Source organism: Castor canadensis, chromosome 14, assembly GCF_047511655.1.
Source record: "Castor canadensis chromosome 14, mCasCan1.hap1v2, whole genome shotgun sequence".
Lineage (NCBI taxonomy): Eukaryota > Metazoa > Chordata > Mammalia > Rodentia > Castoridae > Castor > Castor canadensis.
In genome coordinates, this window is record NC_133399.1 from 37821353 (window position 1) to 37843200 (window position 21848).

Below are 21848 nucleotides of genomic sequence, written 5' to 3' on the forward strand. Positions count from 1 at the left end.
ACAATACAGTGGCCTCCATAATGTGGGTGAGGATTACAGGTACCATAATATCATTAACCCATTCAGAAGGCTTCCTGTGTATCTGGCACTGCATAGGGTGCTCTGTGTAGCTTATTTCATTTAGTATCACCTACCTCGCACCACTTATACATGATAACATTTTTAGTATTTTAGATAATGAAATATTACATTATTTTTATGTGATTTATTCTCATTTTTAGGTACAGTGAGTGGATCCATGCTGGCATTGAGCTGTCTGTTTGAATACCTCAGTACAATTCCAGAAGAATCCTAGGTTGTGGCCTCCTCAACAAGCCAACAAGAATTACCATCTTGTCACTTCAGAAAGGGACACATAGTCTACTTGTGGTCTTCTTTTCAGGTTTCTGGACAATCCCAAGGCAGAGAAGTGGGTGGCACCATTTGCAGCCACTGTAAGAGGACAGCTATAGTTCACAGTCAAAGATTATAGAAAGAATGGAGAAAGAACAATACAGCACAGATCCTTCTTGTCTTTAATCCAGAATATATTTGAAGTGGAGTACATAGGGAAGAAAGGGTGCTGTGGTAAAGAGCTGGAGTGCTTGTCAATGACCAGGTATAACACAAAAATATTGGATTTTTCAATTGGAAATTAAACAGCAATCCCTAACACAATGTGTTCAGTTGCACAGTAGGTGAATGGGATTTCCTCCATCCATCCCAGGTAGGGGACATAAGTGAAAGACAGAAACTCCCAGGAATTCCAACAAATGCAGAATCCACACCAAAAGGAACATACAATCTAAACAGACAGGTGTCGGGGATCCACACAGATTGCTGACCCTATGAAGAGGTTCCTTGCATTTTCCCACATGGACTCTAATTGGTGACCATCTTAAAAGAATCCTATTATCTGAGTTTGCTACTTTGGAGATAGAAGTCCTTCATTTAAAAACTTTTATTATATTTTATTTATTTTTTAGGATAATTTCATAACATGAAGGGTTTTTTGCAATAATACCATATATGAATAAAGTGTATTTTGAACAAGTTCACCCTCTCCATTATATTCTCATTATATCTCCCCAATGCCCCACTTTTATGAATAATTTGGTAAATTTCATTGTGTTGTTTTCATTTGTGTGTGTGTGTGTGAGTGTGTGTGTGTGTGTGTGTGTAGCACACTTTGTTTTCACCCATTAACCTACTTTCCAATAACCCTTCCTCTTTTACACTCATGTCTCATTATCATCATCATCATCATCATCACAATTTTGTACTTAGGTTCACAAATGGTAAGAACTTGTGACATTTGGCCTTTAAGTTTGACTTATGTGGTTCAACATAATGATCTACAGATTCATTCATTTGCCTGAAAATGGCATAATTTCATTTTTTCCATAGCTGAGTAATATTCCATGGGATAAATGTTTATTTATCATATTTTCTTTATCATTCATTATTTGTTTAGCTTTTCTGCTGATTCCACAGTTTGGCTGTTGTGAACAGAGATTTAATACAATGGGTATACAGGTATTTCTCTTTGCACATTGATTTACACACCTTGGAATTATGTCCCAAACCCTTCAAATATAAATCTCCAAATGAACTCATCTCTTCACTGGCTCAGAAAGCAAGCAGTGACTAGATAATGCAGATCCAAGTATGGGACTGTGACTTTGACATGTGCAAGAAGAAATATATGCCCTGGGAAGCACATTCTGCAATGCAGGAGGAAGTCAAAAAGACTTCCTTTTAAAACTGGTATCTCATACTCTGCAAAGATGATCAAGGATGACCAAAACCCTCTAGCTGTGGGTTCTATTGAGGATAGGGTCTGAAAGCATCCAGGCAGTGTTTATTGTAAATCACAATGTGTGGAACTTAGCCCCAGCACACATTGCACTGGCCCTGTCACTTTCTCCATGCTGAGAGAGCCAGAGTCAATCAAAAGATATACTGCCAGCCTAGGAAATTTGCCACATCCACAGGCAATGATAGAGTACTTCCAGAGCAAGGGGGCATACACCTGCCTCACTTATAATAGCAGCTTCAACGAATCTCAGAGTCACTGGACATACGGTTCTGCGAATAGATCACAATCTACTGAATAAGACCCTGCATCAGACACTGCCTTATCACACATCAGCATGAAAGGTGTAGAGAAACTCAACCTCCAAAGGTATGCTTGTAGTTTTCTGGTCTGTTTTTCTGGAAATGGTAAGTAACCCAATTAACTGATTGTACTTTTGACACACTACATCCATACTATTTAGAAAACCCTGAAAATAGGACCTTTGGGGAGAAGTTTCATTTCACATACCTGGTGAATTTTTCACTTCTTTTTTTTTTTACATTTTTCACCTCACTAGCTTTATACTACATATGGCTAATTAGATCTATTACATAAATAATTACAATGAATGTGTTCTCTCTTCTTTGTCATTTTCTTTCTTTCTTAATATCAATTTTCTTTTCACACCACTTTAGAAAACATTATGGAGGCTCCTTCAAAAAGTAAACATAGGTCTCCCATATGATGAAGCAATTCCATGCCTAGGGGTATACCAAAAGGAATGTGACTCACATTATTCCAGAGCACATGCACACCCATGTTTATTACAGTGCTATTCACAATAGCCAAGTTATGGAAACAGCCAAGATACCCCACTACTGATGAATGAATCAAGAAAATGTGGTATTTATAACACATGGAATTTTACTCAGCCACAAAGAAGAATGAAAAGTTGTCATTCACAAGTAAGTGGATGAAACTAGAGAACATCATATTAAGTGACATTAGCCAGGCTCAGAAGGCCAAAAAATCACATGCTCTCCCTTATATGTGGATTATAGACATAAAACAATTGCAGTGATATTATTGGACATGGTTCACACAGTAAAGGTAGAATGCATACAGGAAGAATAGGGAAAGGTAGGAAACCTAAAACTTGAATGGGGGTTGATGTGTTCCCTATTGAGGAGCAAGTAAAGTAGAATTAAATTGGCAAAGGCCACTATGGGAAAGGGACCAGGAAGTAGCAAAGAGGTCAGGTTGAAATGAACCAATGTGGATTGCATTACACAAATTCATGAAAGCAATGCTAGGAATCTCTATGTATAGCTATCTTTATCTGAAACTAGCAATAATAATATGTCTTTCTTATATTCTCTAATGTTTTCTCTTCAAAGAAATCAAAGAGAGTAGAACAGGTTCTGCCTGGATGCTAGGTTTGGGAGATGGGGGTTGGGAGGAGGTGACACAAACAATGTGTACACATATAAGTAAATGTAAAAATGATAAAATAAAAGAAGAAAAAAATTTACTTTCACTAATATTTATCTTTTTCTTCTGTCTGTGCTTCTTTCTATTCCACAGCAGTTAGTATTGCAGACATTCCTATTGATGATTTCTTTAAATTTTTGGTGATAATGTTCGTTATTTGTCTGTTTAAAGTTGTGCTGAACTTTGAGCCCACCCGTTTGACAATGTAGGTGCATACTTTACTGCTGAGATGTAACCACACTCCAGTAGACAGAGATCGAACTTTATGCCATACAAGATTTAATCCATTACAGAGTAATGTGAATACCTCAATATAAAGAATACCAGTGACACAGGCATCTGGCTGCCAACAAGGCCACAGGTATGCACAGACAGAGAGGTCTGAAGATCTATTACATGACATCTACCAAATAGAGACAACTTAAAAAATAACATAATTTCCTTGGTTAACCATCTGCAAGGAGAGTCAGGATTGTCCATTTTCACACTTTTTCATACCACAGAGAGATAAATGTTCTGGATTTCAGACCTCGTAGAAATTTTGGTCTGCACTTCTTAATCATGACCAATCAGAGTGTAGTATAACCTACTAAGTACAGAGGGGGAAAATTTCTGAAAATGTGTATTGACAACCTTTTCAGAAAAATATGAATGTAGTATGGATTACTTGCCTTTGTATTTAGGTGGTTAAAAAGGGCAGTTATTGGTCATGGATATTTACCCTATTAAAGTGGAAATTTAGAAAATTGTAAATGAAATTAGTAAATAATACACTTGAACTTCATCTGAGTATAGTGTCAGATATGTTGTGAACATTTGTTTTCTACTCTCCTTCCTCCATTAATGTTAGAATTCCTTAGAGTCTTGGACAAGAATGTGAAATAAGTTGGACAATTATGAGCTCTGTGCTTTGAGTCTCCTAGGTCATGTAAAAGTTAGTAATCAGCCTGTCCTTCCAGCCTTGCTGTTTTATGTCTCCATTGTACTCATTTCCATGCACATCTCTTCCTCCATGGTTGTCTGCTTCAGGAAGTTGGTACCTGACAGTATATTGATATCAAACCTGAGGACAGAACCTGAGTCTTGAATTTCAGATAAGGAAGGGTCTTTGGATCTGCTCTACTTGATCAAAGCCCAACAAAGGAGTATCATAAGTCAGTAAGTGCATGTTTGAAGGACACTTGGCAATATTACTTCTTCATTGGGATAAACTTGACATTCTATGTTGTCTAATGGGAGAATACAGATCAATAACATTACTTATGAGAATTGTGAAGTTTATGTTTTTGGTTGTAAATAGAGTAGCAAAGATCTTACTGAAAATGATTACTTCCATGTACATCAGCTCTATATTGCATAGCGATCACTTCAACAAAGACAAACAAATTCATCTTTCTAAACTGTTACTTATGTCTTCTACAAGGGTTAAGAAAATGATGACAATGAGGAGGATGAGATATTAAGCAAATTCATCATGAACTATTTTGGATGACTTCCTAAGATCCAGGGCAGATAATGTTTTTTGCACAGCTAGTTTCATCACATGTGCTTATTTTTAATTGTGTTTTAAACATTTTATTAACATGTATTTGTTGCACAGGGTTTCATTGTAACATTTGCACATATGTTTACAATGAAACTTGGTTAGATTCACTCTTCCATCATTCTCTCTCATACACTTATAATATTTACAAGAGGTTTCACTGTTCTATTTTCATACAAATATACAAAATTCATTGATCATTTTCACCCACTTTTAACTTCTTTCACCCTCTCCCTCCCCTTCATATCCACTCCCAAATGATCCTCTTATACAGACATGTCCTTCATTTTAAGTGTATATTGATTATTCAAAGTGATTTTGCAGTGGTACTTCATTTGTGAATATATTTTACTTTAATTAGAGTAACACCCTTTATTACTATCCCTTACCATTTCCCCACTCTTTATTATTCAACAAATTTCATTGCATTTTAAGCCTTCCTTCACAGATTCCATTCATGCTATTAAAAGTGATCATTGTATTTTTATATTATACAAAATAAAAGAGAAAAACATGCAACCCACATTACATTATTAGGTAAAGAGTTAAGTCATGTTGATATTGGGCTCTCTTATTTCAGAGATAGGGAATCATACCAGGAAATCCTAGTAGGCTGTCTGCTTGACAACCCAAACAACCATCCCTCTCCATGCCACTCAAGGACTATCCTCTTCTTTTGGAGGTTTCTGGTAGATCACACTATAGATGAGTACATGGCATCAGTTGCATTGATTACAGGAAGCATATCCATAGGCCAGGCAAAGGTCACAGAAAGAGAAAGAACATAAAAATTAAGCACAGATACCTCTCTTGCCAGTAATACAGAATATTCTTGTACATTTACACATCCTTCTGTAAGTTTTTATTAACCTACACATATCCAAAGAAGAAAACTAGATAAGCTCTTGATTATATTTCTAAACTGGACAGAGATTGAAAATAGACCTGAGATGTAGCTATGGTTAAGACCTCTGGACCTGTGCTTTAAACTCTCACAGTTTTGGACAAAATAAGAAAGCTTTATGTAGCAGATGCAGAGTCTGGCAATTTAATATTGAATTTTGTCAGATCTACTTAATATATCTGTGATGTGGTGTGAGTTGTTACTATCTGACCATTGCAATTTAAATTAACTTCTACCAAAGACAACTTTACTAGACAAAGATTAAAGATGTAATGGGTGCTCCCTATGGGAATAAAGATGACGGACTACAAAGCTAATGAAATGTGCTATTTAGATAGTATTATTGATAATTACAATGTTAATAGTAATATACTTCAAGTAAAATACATTCTGTGACCCAAAGTTACCATTTTCCTATTTCCGTAAAAGAAAATTTCATTTTTTTCTTATTTAGTGTATGCTGTTTACTTGGAGAGAAATAACAAAGTAACTTTCATCTCTGATTCCCCAGACAAGATCTTATCTGACACACTGATGCAGCAACAATAAGAAAATCATGTTAAATTATTCAATATATCCTTCCTTGTGTCATGAATGTTGGCCAAATCAGTGTGGTTTCACATACTTGATGCTTTCTTGTCTATATTTTCATTCATTTCAGGGGTGTCCAACTAAAGTACAGACAAGATAATACAGCCATTGTGTGTGCTTATATGTTGGACACTTGTGACTTGCAATTAATTTAATCACATATTCATGAATCTTATTATTCCTAAACATAGTGCAGATTTGCATGGGTGAAACAAAGTTGTTGGCACAAACTTAACAAAGCACATAAAACCTATGACTTGAGCTAAGACACGTTTTAGATATTCACACTATCTTATTGGAGTCTATTAACTGTACTTAGTAAGGGGTTTCATTATGACATTTCCATGTATACATAAGATGTACTTTGATCATATTCAAGCTTCCATTTCCTCTTTTTATTCTCCTCTACTAATTCTTTTTTCCTTTACTTTCAAACTTTTTAGCAGTCCAATCTCTATTTTCATGACCTTGTTTGTTTTTTCCAAACCAACAAATGGAAGAAAATATACAATATTTGTCATTGTGCGACTGGCTTCTTTTATTTAACATGATGACCTTCCAGTTCCATGCATTTCCAGAAAAAGGTCACAATTTCATTGTTCCTGAAAGCTGATGAAGACTCCACTGTGTTATGTACACCATATTTTCTTCATTTATTTGTCAACTGGTGGGCATTTAGGATGATTCCATATTTCAGTTCCCTGAATGCTGCTGGGATAAACATGGATGTGCAGTTATTTCTGCTGTAAGCTGACTGGTTCATTCAGGAATAAACACAGAAGTGCTGTGTCTGAATCATAAGGGAGTTCTATGTTTAAATTTAAGGAATCTGCATTCTGATCTCCATAGTGACTAGACTATCTCCACTAGCAAGAAATAAGAGTTCCTCTCTCTACACATCCTTACCAGCATTTATTGATATTTATATTCTCGATGGGTTTTTCTAATGCAGTTTTTATTCAGTACTGTGGTTTGATCTCAGGGCCTCATGCTTGGCAAGCACTATACCATGAGACACATCAAAATTTTTTTTGTTCTAATTTTGCTTTCATTTATATTTCAGATACATTTTCATACTTTTTCTTGATCTGACTTCAGACTTGAAACCTCTACCTCTCCATTGATAGCAGCAGGGACCACAGGGTGCACTGCCACATGTATTCCTCATTATAGTTTTGATTTGTTTCTCTGCATTTAAGGACATTGAGTATTTATTGGCTATTTGTTCTTCTTCATCTGAAAAGTGTTTGTTAGTTCACTTGTCCATTTATCTAGATTATTTGCTATTTTTAGTATTTATTTAAGTTGTTTATATATTCTACACATTAACCTTCCATAAAGATCAATATCTCAGAAATATTTTTCCCAATCTGTAAGCAATCTCTTCACTCTATTGATTGTTTCTTTTGCTATACAGAAACTCCAATTTATCAATTTTTGCTCTTATTTCCTGAGAAGTTTGGCATATAACCAAAATGTCCTTTTCTATACTCATCCCTTGAAGTGTTTCCCCATATTTCTTCAAAGATTTTCATGTTTTAGGTTTTACATAAATGTGTTAAATCCATTTTGAATCTATTTTATTATATTTATTTAATAATATATTATTATGTATTTATTATAATAATATAATATATTATTAATTACATATTAATTATATGTAATTATATATTAATATATTATTATATTTATCAGACTATTGCAGATTACAGTAAATGTTGACAACTGTATTCATAAACAAAATCACTGTTTCCACAACTAAGAAATTCTTTAAGACAATAACTACCAATATTTATAAAGTTCTAGACTTCTCCTGGGCACTACAGGAGAGTAGTAGGTAGGTGTAATTTTCCCTATTTCCACAAAGTAGTATGAGCATAGAGAGGAGAGATGTACATTTATTCTGAATTTTGTAGCAGGGAGTGACAAAGGACAGCCAGGGAGAATTTATGACAACCACATATGTGCACTGTGCTCTCCAGTACAAGATGAAATTTATTTGTTTATTGTTGTAAAGGTATTATTGTTGGACATAATAATGTCCAATAATTTATAATATGGCATATTATAAAGACATATCTCAAGAATATGAGGAGGTCGGGGTTAATGATTGACTTTTGTATGGGAATCAAATGTAGGTGATTAATATAACATTATGTGTTGGAAAATAGAGTTTTATTTGACATTGATATGTTATATAGAAAATATCACTTGTGTGACATGAAAAAAGGCATGTTATTGAGAAAATTTTCATAATAAACTTGTAAGCTAAATACTTGTTCCTCTCTCGGTAATGATGTGAATAAAAGAATTTTAAGTGGATGGATGTACCTCACAGAGAGGTATAAAACCTCTTGCTAATGTAAGCTAGTATATTTCAGGGTAATACATATTATGATATGTAGTACTTAGATGATCTTTTAGGACTTTTAGGGTAAGTTCTTAAGAAATTCTACATGGATATGCAAATCCATAGTCATGTGCATATTGTCAGGAAAACATAGTCATCAAATATCTGACAATTGCTACCTTTGGGGGATGTAAATGCACGAGATGAAATTATAGTGAGATATCAGTAACTTGAATTTCATGGATAATTCGAGATCATTTCTAAATTTCATAAGCATTTATTAATTGTACAAGGAAGTTTCTGTATGCTATTGCTATAAAGAATATAATGGACTGTGACTGAAATCAAACCTCTATGACAATTATATTCTACTTTTAAAATCTTCATTAAATATTATGAAACATATCAACATTTACCTGATAATATTGTTGTTCAGTTTTATTGACAATAATAACTTGTAATTATAATGCACTATGATTCAATGGCAGGATACATTCTAAGGCAGTTGTCCTCAATCCAGGTTTATTAAATGCCATCATAAATTTTGATTTTTTAAATTTTTTATTAGCATATTTTAGTTGTAAGGGGGGTCATTGTGATATTTAAATTTGTGCTTACAATATATCTTAATTAGATTCACCTCCTCCATCTTTCTCCTTTGTCTCCTTTCCCACTCTTCTTAGAACTCTTTTTTTGTACATAAATGCCCTGCACCCTCCCTCTGGTACTGACACTCAGACTGGAAATGTTTAATTTCCTGTCCTTCATTGCAAAAATATTTTGCTAATGTATGAAAATTATACAAAGGGGTGTTCATTTCAACTTTTCCATATATACATATTTTGTATCCTGAATTATTTATATCCTCCCTTATTCTCCCACTTACCCATTCCCCTTCTTAAAGAGGTAATTTCAGTAGGTTTCAATGTTCCATGTTTATATATCTTTAGAAAATTCATCAACCATATTCACCCTCATTTACTCTCTCTTTTATCCTCCCCTCGCATTAGTGTCCTCCCCTTGGTCCTGTGTTACCAACAAGAAATTGAACACATGTGTTCTGTTTCCCAAATATGTTAACATTTACAAAGATGGTTATATTCATGAATGAATAAGAATATTCATGAATGAGATTGACAAATGCAAATTAAGCAATTTAATAGTATTTTGACTAAAGTATTGTTATAATCCTTTAGTTAATTGTCATCCCATTTCCCAAATTCCTCTTTAGTCAGTTAATTGTCATCCCATTTCCCAAATGAGGAATTTGTCAATGTTTATTTACAATATGTTCTATGATTCAAATTTTATCTCATTTAAATTACATTGACACCCTAATTATAACCCAATTTGCATTCACATAGCTGAAGCAAGGAACTGTAGTTCATATGTTGGAATCACTTATGTAAAAATCTCTTAGTTACACATAAAGTGGTTGATAATAAAACCTGAGATCACGGCCTTCTTTGTTTCTAAAATTTTCAACTAGAAACGAATGGGCTTATAATAACAAAAAAACACTGAAGCACTGTCAATAGTTCACTTTAGAGTATTGTAAAAAATGAGATAAAAAGAGTTGTTTTCTCCATCAAAGACTTTTATGGGATTGGTAAAATTCTATAAAATTTAAATGTTTGTTTTCATTTCAATATTTTAAAATCATTGACAGGTGTAGTGTCCACTAATTCCACCATTCTGATCTGATATCGGTGATGTTCTCTTAACTGAACCATAATTCTCAGAATTGTAGTTTATCAAAACCAAGCATTGTAATAGTATGTTGAATGAGGTTTTGTTTTTTTTTATTTCCTTGTTCAAATGTTTTTGGCACTACTGGGATTTGAACTTAGGGCATCATGCTTTCAAGGGAGGCACTCTACCACTTAAGCCAGTCTTCCAGTCCTTTTTTATAGTTGATTTTTAATATAGAATCTTGTGAACTATTTGCCTGGGTTGGCCTTTGAACTGGTACCATCCTGATCTCTGCCTACAAATGAGCTATGATGACAGGTGTGAGCCACTGGCAGCAGGCTACTGAATAAGTTTTCAAATATAAATAATATTTCCCTGTATAGCTAATTACTTGAAGGAGGAAATCAATAATCTCAGGAATGATGACAAATAATTGAAATCTGGAATAGGAAATGGATTCCAATTATGAACTGTAGCACTTAGTTTAGTCTTAGATTATATAGTTCTGGATCTTATTATACTCAAAATACTTTGTGATTCAGAGGAATTTGCAGCATTGTCTCTGCTTGCTTCATGATTTTCTTAGGTTTAATTTTTATTATTAATAGAAGGATATTTCTTATCCTAATTTCTCCCAACAGCAAGCTGTTTAACTGTAAACATGGACTTGTTATCTATAATATTTTTGGTTTTATAATATTGTTTAGTGATGAGTCTTTGAGTAAGTGTGTATAGAATGAGACAAATCAATGATGAAAAGAATTTATCAAGATTGTGTCTCTCTAATTTGAAACATTGGTGAAGGTGCATGGAACACCACTTGTGAAATGGGAATTCATTATGTATGAAGACAGCCACAATTGTGGACCTGTAGCCCAAATTTCTGTGCCAGAAAGATCCCTGTATACCAGGAGATTGAGATGAGCCTGGGAAAAGCAGTGATACAGAGGACTGTGTCCCTGGTTATATGTTTCCATTTCACCACTTGCTTCTATATTTCACAGGTGTCCTACACAATTAGGAGAAGAAAACCAAAGTGTTTCATGGGACATTTCATGGGACTCTTAGATGATCCAGAACTGCAGTCTGTCCTGTTTGGACTGCTCCTGTCCATGTATCTGATCACAGTGCTTGGGAACCTTCTCATCATACTGGCTGTCAGCTCTGACTCCCATCTCTACACCCCAATGTACTTCTTCCTCTCCAATCTGTCATTGGCTGATATCGGTTCAATCTCTACCACTATCCCCAAGATGATTGTGGATATTCTAACTCAGAGCAGAGTCATCTCCTATGTGGGCTGCCTGACCCAGATGTCTTTTTTTCTGATTTTTACATGTATGGATGATATGCTTCTGACAGTGATGGCCTATGAAAGATATATGGCCATCTGTCACCCCCTTCATTACTCAGTCATTATGAACCCTCGCCTTTGTGTCTTCTTAGCTTTGGCATCATTTTCAGTCAGTATTTTGGAAGCCCTGATGCACAATTTGGTTGCAATACAAATTACCAAATTTAAAGATGTGGAAATTTCTAATTTCTTCTGTGACCCTTCTCATTTAATTAGTCTTTCTTGTTCAAACACCTTTTCCAATAACATATTCATGTATTTTATAGGCATAATATATGGTTTACTACCACTCTCAGGAATCCTTTTCTAATATTACAAAATTATTTCTTCCATTGTGAGGATCCCATCATCAGGTGGGAAGTATAAAGCCTTCTCCACCTGTGGGTCTCACCTGTCAGTTGTTGGCCTGTTTTATGGCACTTGCCTTGGAGTTTATGTTGGTTCATTTGTATCACATTCTCACAAAAACAGCTCAGTGGCCTCAGTGATGTTTACAGTGGTTAATCCTATGTTGAACCCTTTCATCTACACTCTGAGGAAAAGGGACATTAAAACTGCCATTCGTCAGTTCCGCAGCAGAGTAACCTGATATCAGCCTTTGTGGTGTCCATTTGGCAAATAATTTGGGAAATTTACTAAAATTAATTAAAATATACACATGTAGTGCTTGCTTTTTTGTTCACACTATATTTGTATTGTTAATGTTTTATTTTTCTCAATGTTTCTTAGAATAATGATTCCCAACATTTTAAGGGGACATAAATGAGACAAAATTTTCTGTCTGGAGATTGGACTTGTTTGCACAAGTGAAGTTTATGACTGAATGTGTTGAGCCTCAAGTGTGAATACTTGTCAAACAATTATTGTGGGACTGCCACTTAAGTGATATGCAAAAGATAGCATAATTTTTAGAAGGATAGTTTTAATAATAAATTAACAAATTTAATCATGTCTCTCTCAGGTAATGCTGTATAACTGTAAAAGAATTTGAAGTAAATGTATAGAATGTGCTGAAAAACTCAAAACCACTTGTGAATACAAAATAGTGTATTTCAGGGTAATATATTTTCTACTTACAGGAACTTAGGTACTCTTTATGTAAATTCATAAGAAAACTGTTCATAGACACATAACCCAATACTTACATGAAAATATTGACAGGAAATTCACTTACTAAACTTCTAACCACAATCAGAAATAAGCAGTAGAATCAAATAATGCTGATATACACAAAAGTTAAGTTCCTAAATGCCCTAAATAATTCATTGGTAGTATTTTTCAACTGTGGTACAATAATTTCACTCACAGATTTCAGATGAAACTTTTTATGCTTGAAGCTATGGTATTTATAGATTGTAAATATCCACCTATGAATTTTAAAAGATAGTGTAATATATATTTCTTTCAAAAAGCAGAGAATGGTAATCAATTGTCCTGCCCAGATTGTTTATATCATTTGTATAGTTTTCACTTTTGCATTTTGGCCCTTATTACACAGTAGCATTTCAAAGAAAATGAACTGAAATTGCTCTCTGGTAGCTCAAGTAAGAGTGCTGAAGTCCGTATGTCAAGAAGTTTTGCTAAGAAAATTATTTAAGTAAGCATGAGAAGGTTACCTTCCAAACCAGAGCTGTGAGGCTTTCTCTGGAGCACAAATCTTCATCAGCAAAGCAACAGAGTTTATGACCACAAACTATAAAGCATTAAGCCTCATGCCAGAGGCTCACGTCTGTAATCCTAACTACTCAGGAGGCAGAGGTCAGGAGGGTCACAGTTTCAAGCCAGCCGGGCAAATAGTTTGTGAAACCCTATATCAAAAAAACCCACCACAAAAAAATGGCTGGTGAGTGGCTTCAGGTGTAGGCCATTAGTTCAAGCCCCAGTACTACAGAAAATAAAGCATTAACACCCAGGGCGCTATAAGTATCATGCTAACCATTGAAACCACCTAGAGAATTTTTCAACTGATAGAAATAAACCTGTACTAAATAACAAATTTCAAAGGAATTTCTTAACATTCCATTATGTTTCATCATTGGCAGTATTAGTGTACACTCATGACACATTTGTTGCTAATGATAGTTTAAGATTATGTGGATAGTTTGAAGTTCACCTAAGCCAAAGCTAGAGTCATTATTTGAATGAGTACTTATATCCACCAAGAAGGAAAATCAGAAAACCAGAAAATGATGGAAACATCCTGGGTTGCTGCAAGCAACAAGGTTTTCTGATTAATAAATTTCAGTTTTAATTTAGGGTTCCAAGAACTGACTTCCAGCTGCTACAGATTATTACGAATATTTTTAAAATCAAGGAGATTTGTACCATTGTTATAAAGGGAGGAATATTTGACTGTTTCTTAATTTGATTTCAGAAAATTATTTTGATTAAAGAGGGAAAGTTATTTATTCTACTCTCATTTTTCAAAGAATACAATGTGTTGTACAGTGACCAGGGGTGAGTAATCTCTAATGTTCTCAGTCTTCTAACACTGAGTGCCTCCATAGAGTCCCTCGAAATTTGTGTTTTGGGAAATCAATAACACAGAAATTAACAAAGCAAGATTTCTAAGAAGACTGATTGGATAACAACTGTGAAATATTGCTACAGGTTTGTGGGTTTGAAGTATGAATGCTTCATTGTGAACATGTGAATTTAACACACACATATATATCTATATCTCTGTCTCCATAAGCAAAAATCAAAAAGTATCAAAGTAACATAGAAATGTATAATCTAACAATCATGAAATTACTTCTAGGCTTCTCAAATGTTCCAGAACTGTAGCACAATCTTGTTTGTCTATTTCTGTCCATTCCTGGTCACAGTGCTAAGGAACTTGCTCATCTTGGTAATCATCAGATGTGACTCTCACCTCCACTCTTCTTACTCTCCATCCTGTCATTGGGTGATACCAGTTTAATGTTTAACATAGTCACAAAGATGACTTTGCATATCCAAACTCACAGAATAGTCATCTCCTATGTCAGCTGCCTAGTGAATTCTACTATTTTCTTTTTTTGAAGTATGTGTGGTATGCTTCTGACTCCATCAGGCTATGCTTTGCCAAGGTCATCTGTCATCTGCTGCGTGTCGGTAGTTATTGTTCACAGTGGCCTCTATGGCTCTGCATTTTGAGGACTTTTGAGACCATTGGACTCCTAGCTTCACAATTCATTTATTTTATAATTTACCAACTTAAAAGAGGTAGAAATTGGTAAGTTTTATTATGACTCTTCTCAGGTCATTAATCTTTTGTTTTGACATTTTAATCAGTATCATAATTGAGTATTTTTATGACACAAGGTAAGGATTTCTTCCCTTTTTGGGTATCTGGTCTTCTTACTATATTTGTATTTCTCCATTCTCATAATTCCATCATAAGCTGTGAAAAAGTTGTATTCACCCCCTTCATCATTCAACTTGATATATGGTAAGAAATTATTTAAATGTCACAATGTGCCATCAGCACAATAATGAAAAGAGAAATAATACAATAAAGAGAATAAATATTTTTAAAAATAAAAAATAAACTGTCTTATATAAATGGTTCACCAATGAGTCTTACCTATAAGTTGTTCCATACTTTTTGAAACAAGCCAGGGAATGTGCCTTGATTTAGCTGTATCACATTCTTTCAGAAACAGTGAACTGGACTCCATCATGAAGATGACGATTATAGTTGTAGTCATAGCATGAACCCTTACAGGAGGCTACCTGTATGTCAGGCAATGAGCACTGTATTCTATGTAAGTTGCTTCATTTCTTGTATATCACCCTATTAAACACCTCCATTATTATTTTTTACAAATTTTTATAAGGATGTATTCATTATACAGGGGGGTTTCATAGTGACAATTCCAGTTAGACTTATACTGTACATTAATTCCATGGCCCCCATCATCTATTCTCCTCAACCCCCTCCCCTCCCACTTAAAGGATTTGAAAGAGGTTTCTTAGTCCTGTATCATATAGATATATGAAGTCCATCAACCATATATCTTCACCTTAGTCTCCTTCATTCACCCTTCCCCCTCCCAATACAACCTCCCCACTGTACTTATTTTATAGTCTTGTTTTTCATTATTAATATTTAACTTGATATTCAAAGGGCTTTCTCACTGTATGCCCGCTGTGGGTATACTTTACTTTGGTCTGTTCAGATCCTTCCATTACTCTCTTACCCCTTTACCTCCCATGCCCTATTTTTCAACAGCTTTCAATACACATCTTTATATCCTCTACCTTCACATTATGTTTTGCAATATCACTGATGCTCTCTCATTCTCTTTTCCTTTCGCTCTTTCCTTGAGTTTCATAAAGTAGTTCTGGTATTGCAGTCATGTTCTATATCTGAGTTTTTATATGGTTATTCCTGTTTTTGTGTATATGTTTATCTTTTGTATCTATTTTCCACATATGAGATAAAATGTGTGGCTTTTCTGTTTCTGAGCCTGGCTTATTTCACTTAACATGATGTCCTCCAGTTGCATCCATTTACCTTCAAACCACATGCCAATATTCCTTTTGGCTGAGTAATAGTCCACTGTGTATATGTACTACATTTCTTGATCCATTTATCTGCTGTAGGGCACCCGGGTTGTTTTAAAAGCTTGGCTATTGTGAGTAGTGCTGCAATGAACATTGACGTACATGTGTCACTACTGTTTCCTGTCTTACATTTCTTTGGTGAGATTCCCAGTATCAGAATCACTGGATCATAAGTCAGTTTTATCTCTAGTTTTTGAGAAATCTCCATACTGTTTTCCAGAGTGGCTGTACTAATTTGCATTATCACCAGCAGTGTATAAGTGTTCCTGTTTCACCAGATCCTCACCAGTATCTGTTGTTGTTATTTCCCTTATTTGTGGCCATTCTAGTGGGGATAAAATGTCACTTAAGTGTTGTTTTGGTTTGCAATTATTTAATAAGAAAGGAAGTTGAACACTTTTTCATGTACTTACTGGCCATTTGTACCTCTTTCTTTTGAGAATTCCCTATTTAATTCATGTGCCCATGTCTTCATTGGGGTGTTGATTCTTTTGGGGGCTGAGTTTTTTTGAGTCCCCTCTAGATCCTAGATATTAGTCCTTATCAGATAAGTAGCTGGCAAACTTTTTCTCCCATTCTGTGGGCTGCCCCTTGAGTCTGGTGACTGCTACTTTTGCTGTGCAGAAGCTATTTAGTTTGATGTAGTCCCATTTGTTCATTATTTTTCTTAGATGCTGAGACTTTTGTGTTCTATTTGGGAAGTTGTTCCCTATACCTATCTGTTCCAGTGTATTTCCCTCTGCTCCCTGGAGTTGTTTCAAAGTTGCAAGCTTTATATTAAGGTCTTTGGTCCACTTTGAGTTGATTTTGGCACAGGGTGACAGACAGGTATCTAGTTTCAATCTTCTACATATTGTTATCCAGTTTTCCCAGCATTATTTGTTAAATAGGATTTCTTTTCTTCTCATTGTGTTTTGGGCTCCTTTTTTAAAGATCATTTCACCTTAGATGTGTGGGTTTGTATCTGGGTCTTCTATTCTAAGAAATTGGTCTTCCTCTCTGTTTTTGTGCCAACAAAATGCTGTTTTATTGTTATGGCTCTGTAGTATAGTTCGAAGTCAGGTATTGTGATTCCTGCAACATTGGGCATTTTGTTCAGAATTGCTTTGGCCTTTTGAGGTCTTTTGTGTCTCCATGTGTATTTCAAGATTGATTTTTCTATTTCTGTGCGTAATGTCACTGGAATTTGATAGGAATTGCGTTGAACATGTATATTGCTTTAGATAGTATGGCCATTTTCACAATGTTGATTCTACCAATCCACGAGTGTGGAAGGTCTTTACATCTTCTGATGTCTTCTTAAATTTCTTTCCTCAGCAGTTTATAGTTTTCATTAAAAATATCTTTAGTTTCTTTTGTTAAGTTTATCCCAAGGTAGTTTATTGTTTTAGAGGCTATTTTAAACAGGATTATTTCCCTGATTTCTTTTTCAGTCTGTTCTTTTTTGGTATATAGCAAGAATACTGATAACTGTATATTAATTTTTAACCTAGATACTTTGCCAGAAGAGTTTTTGATTTCTAAGGGATTTTTTGGTATAGTTTTAGGGTTTTTTAGGTTCAGGATCATGTCATCTGTAGGGATAATTTGACTTCTTTCCCTATTTGAACCCCTTTTATTTCTTGCTCTGGTCTTATTGCTTTGACTAGAATTCCAAAAGTACATGATTAGGGTGTAGAAAGCGGATATCTCTGTCTCACTACTAACTTTAATGGGAAAGGTTTCAGCTGGTTTTCCATTTAGTATGATGTTGCTGTAGGTTTGTTTTATATAGACTTTATTATAATGAGTAACATTCCTTCTGTAAGGGTGTTGACATTTTCAATGACTTTTTCTGCATCTATTGAGAGGATCATGTGGTTTTGTCATTGGTTCTGTTTATATACTGTATTACATTTATTGATTTATATGTGTTGAACTATTCACGCATTCCTGAATAAACCAGCCTGGTCGTGGTGTATGACCTTTTGCATATATTGTTGAATTCTGCTCACCAGTGTATTGTTGAAAATCTTTGCTTGTATATTCGTTTAAGATATTGGTCTATAATTCTCTTTTTTGGTTGCATCTTTATTAGGTTTTAGAGTGAGTGTAATGCTGGCTTCATAGAATGAGGTTGGTAGTGTTCCTTCCCTTTCTATTTCCTAGACAAGTTTTATGAGTATTGGTGTTAGTTCTTCTTTCACGGTTTGGTAAAATTTGAACACGAATCCATAGGATCTTTGGCTCCATTTTGGAAGCAGCCTTATTATTACTTTAATATCATTGCTTCTAAAAGTTTTAGATGTTTAATATCTTCTTGGGTCAATTTTGGTGGTTATATGCAACTAGGATTTTATCCATTTCATCCACATTTTCCAGTTTATTGAATATAACTTTTCAAAATGTTCTCTATTGATTCTCTGAATTCTGTTAGTATTTGTAGTTATGTCCCATTTTCCATCTTAGATTTTTTTAAAATTTTGGTCTTTTACCTCCTCCATTTTGTAGTGTTGGCTAAGGATTTGTCCACATTTTTAATCTTTTAAAGAAACTACTTTTTGTTTCATTGATTCTTTGTTCAGTTTTTTTGGTCTCAATCTCAATGATTTTGGCCCTGATCTTTATTATTTCTCTTCACCTGTTGATTTGGGGTTTGGCTTGTTCTTGTTTTTCTAGGAGATTAAAGTGCATGATTAGGTTGTTTATTTGAGAGGTCTCCATTTTTTAAATGAATGCATTTATAGCTATGTTTCCAGACGTTTTTATTCTCCTGTTGTTTAAATTTTTTCTGTTCCTTGTTGATTGGTCTGCTTGGTAAAAATGGTTTATGCTTTCTTGCATATTCAGTCTCAGTTCACTTCCTTCTTCTGTGTGTAAAATACCTTTAAGAATTTTCTGCAGTGCTGAATTGGAGGTCACGATTTCCTTAAGTTTTACCTTCTTGTGGAAGGTTTTCATTTCTCCTTCACTTAGGAATGATAGTTTTGCTGTATGGACTAGTCTAGCTTAACAGTTGCTTTAATTTAGGGCAGAAATTATGTCTTTACATGACCTTCTTGAGTAGAGTTTGAGTTTAGATATGTGCTGTTATTTTAATGAGTTTGTCTTTATGTGTGACTTGTTTTTAATCTTTTACAGCTTTTAGAGTTCTTTCTTTGATCTGTCTCCTGAGTGTTTTGATTATGATGTGTTTGAGGGGGGTGTTCCTTCTTTTATCCTTATGATTTGATGCTTTGTAATCTTTCTGCTCCTGGAGGACTCTCTCTTTCTTGAGGTTAGGGAAGTTATTAGCTATTATTTTATTCAATAGGTTATCATTTTCTTTAGTTTGTATTTCCTCCCCTTCTTCTACAACCACAATTCATAGGTTTGATCTTTTCATGGTTTCCAAGATATCTTTTTTGTTCCATTCATATTTTCTTACTTTTCTTATCTTTTACTGTTTGGTCTAATTCCCCTACTTTGTCTACTGCTCCTGATACTCTATTTTCAACTTCCTCCACATTGGTCACCAAGCATTTGATTGATATTTTTACTTAGAACCTTGAGTTGTTTATTTCAGATTGTTTATTTTTTAGGGTTCGCACATCTTTATTGATTTCCTCTTTCATATACTGCATAGTCTTCTTAATTTCATTCATCTGATTGTTTGTATTCTCTTTGAAGAATATTCAAAGAGAATATTCTTTGAAGAATATTCTCATTTCATTGCTTATCTGCTTCCTCTTTGAGATCAGATACTAACTTTTGTGTATCTTCTTTGAGCTAGTTAATCATTTGTTACTATTTTTTGAATTCAGTATTTGATATCTCTTCCTCTACACAGATGTTCAGACCCCTAGTGGTGGAATTGATTTTTGAGGGAGAGCAGTTGTCTTATTGTTTCATTCTGCATTGAGATTTACCCATCTGCAGTGGTTTCTCATTAGGAGTTTTAATCCTTTGTTCCCAAGTGTTTGGCATTTTCAGCCTTTCTCCTGGAGTTCCAGCAGAGATTGATATGATGGAAACATTACTCCTTGCAGTGTTCTTGTTGTTTTGCAGATTACTACTTTCCTTTCTCAGTGAGGGTGCTGGCATTTTTGCTCTTTGATAGGTTGTGTGGATTCTTCTGTGGTCACAGTGGGAAGCATAGGTCCTCCATGCACTGTGGGAGGCAGGCCTCCCAGCACCCACAGAATGGCAAAATACTGCACAGTGGAGGACTTGGCATTCCAGGTCTTTGACAGCAGAGATAGGACTCTCCTGCAGGCAGGCACTGTGGGAAGTGTTGGGCCTGTGTGCACCTTGGGAGGCACACCTCTTGCGACCTGCAGAGTGGCTGATTACAACTCAGTGAAGAATCTGGGATTCCAGCTATTAAGCAGGGATGATGGGACTTCCTACAGGCATGCACGATGGGAAGTCCTGGGCCTCTGTGCACCTGGAAGAGCAGGCCATCTGGTGCCCCTCACAAAGAAACAGGTTACAGTTCTCTGAGTGAGGAATCTGGCATTTTTTACTGTTACAGGGGAGAGGAGGCTCTGCTACTTTTAAGGACAGTGGGGAGTGCTTGGCCTCTGTGGACTGTGGGAGGCAGCCCTCCCAGCACACAAAGAGAAGCAAAATACTGCTCCATGGAGAAGTTTGATTTCCAGTGCTTGGATAGGTGAGACAGGTCTCTCCTGTAGGCAGGTGTGGTGGGAAGTGCTGGGCCTCTATGCACTTTGTGGAAACAGGTCTCTTGGTGTCTTCCACAGACTAAGAAGTTGCTTTCCAACTCTGTCTGGGAACTATGTCATTATCACTCTATAATAGTGAGCAGAGACTCTCCCATGGTCAGGCACATTGGTGAGCACTGGGCCTCTGTGCACTGTAGGTTGCAGGCCTCCTGGTACCTACAGAGTAGCAGATTGCTGGTCTGTGAAGAAGCTGGGATTCCAGCTCTTAGGGGAGATGGAACTCTCCTGCAGGCAAGTGTGGTGAGAATTGTTGAGCTTCAGTGTACTTTGGGAAAGTAGGCCTCCTGGTGCTACCTACCAAGTAGCAGGTTACTGCTTTACCTCTCTCAGTATGGAATCTGGCATTCCTACTCTTTGATGAGAGAGAGTGTGGGCTCTCCTTCTGTTGGGCACAGTGTGGAGTGCTGGGCCTCTTTGCACTGTGGGAGTTAGGCCTCCTGGAGCCCACAGTGTAGTGGAATACCACTCAGTGGAGGAGCTGGAATTCCACCTCTTAGAGAGTGGAAATGGAACTCTCTGGCATGCAGGCACAATGAGAAGTGCTGGGCCTCTTTGCACTTTGGGGAAGCAGACCTCTTAATGCCAACCACAGAGTATTAGGTTACAGCTTTCCTCCCCTGAGTGGGGAATCTGGCATTCTCATGGCTTTATGGCAGTGGGGAGTCTCTACCATGGTTGTGCATAGTGTGGAATGCTGGGATTTTATGTGCCATAGGAAGCAGGTCTCCTGGAACCTACAGAGTTGCAGATTACCACTCAGTGGAAGAGCTGGGTTCCTGCTCTTTGACAGGGCAGCAGGGGCTCTACTGCAGGAGGGTGTTGTAGGGAGCACTGGGCCTTCATGCTCTGTAGTGAGGGAAGCCTCTCTGCACCCACAGAGTAGCAAAGTGTG

The 21848-nt window shown here is 35.8% G+C and overlaps 1 protein-coding gene across 1 annotated transcript in view; it reads right to left on the minus strand.

The window, feature by feature from the left end:
• The window catches only part of LOC141416804 (ankyrin repeat domain-containing protein 26-like), a 941494-nt gene that overhangs the window by 350619 nt on the left and 569027 nt on the right, over window positions 1–21848 (minus strand). The window lies entirely within an intron of this gene.